Below are 1,091 nucleotides of genomic sequence, written 5' to 3'. Positions count from 1 at the left end.
TAATTTTGAGTTTTTAGGGCAAACTCCATAGCTTATTTTGCAAAACTTTAGTGTAATTAGAGATTTTGTTATTGCAGAGATCTTCAGTGTTACTGTACTTTCTAGGGCATTGCATTCTCTGCTTGTGATTTTTTTAAAACATATTCTACAAAGAACAAGGTAACTTGTCTTCATTTTATAGTTACATTTTTATTTATTTATACACACACACACATATATAAATATTTACAACTGGATAGCCAGCTGGCATTGCAGCAAGAAGATGCTAGGTATGATAAGTAACACAAAGAACTTCATCTTTAATACTTTATCGATGTGAATTCAGGTTAATTCATGTTAATGAAAAATGACAATCGTGAGTTACAGAAATGGGATTTCTTTGGCAGATTATACTAAAATTTGCATTCTAAAAGTAAATTTGAGTTGAGCTCTTCCTTCCAGAAACTGAGAGTACAAAGATGGATAAGAGAGATTCTAAAAACTAAAAGGAATGGAAGGAGAAAGAAGAGGGGACAGATTCTGCATCTATGAACATGAATGTTTATGAACCGCAGCCTGGATAACTTGGGATAATAATGTTCAGCACTTCTAGTGAGGATTGCTAGTTGGTCAGAAATGCTTTCCCAGAATGACTTTCTGTTGATGAAGTAAAAACTTACCTTTCTCCTTGCTCTTCTGCAACTTTTGATTTCATATATAGCTGAAAATAGACTGGCTAGCAGGCTTTCCCAAATTACTTTGTCAATTAAATGTTTTAACACCTGTGATAGGTTTGTGAAAGCATAACATTACTTAACTGTACCAAGTGACAGAGCACCCCAGCTTAGAGTATGTGACGAATTCAAAGCCATATTCTTCAATAAGTTTGGAACAGATTTAATGCTGTGAAGCTAGAATTGGGATTAGTTATAGTAAAGTCTTCCAACTAAGGGAATCTCGTTAGCAGAGCAACGTCTCTGTGCACCTGCTTGGGCAAGGTTGGAATATCTTTGTTTGCCCATATGTTAATTGTTGGAGGAGTGCTCAGTAAAAAAGTGTTAATGTGCAAATTAATCTTAATGGACACAAGAAGGTTGAACTACTTCCCTTTT

Source organism: Meleagris gallopavo, chromosome 1 (genome assembly GCF_000146605.3).
Source record: "Meleagris gallopavo isolate NT-WF06-2002-E0010 breed Aviagen turkey brand Nicholas breeding stock chromosome 1, Turkey_5.1, whole genome shotgun sequence".
Classification (NCBI taxonomy): domain Eukaryota; kingdom Metazoa; phylum Chordata; class Aves; order Galliformes; family Phasianidae; genus Meleagris; species Meleagris gallopavo.
The sequence above is the reverse complement of the archived record's forward strand: the minus strand, read 5'-3'. Positions refer to the sequence as shown.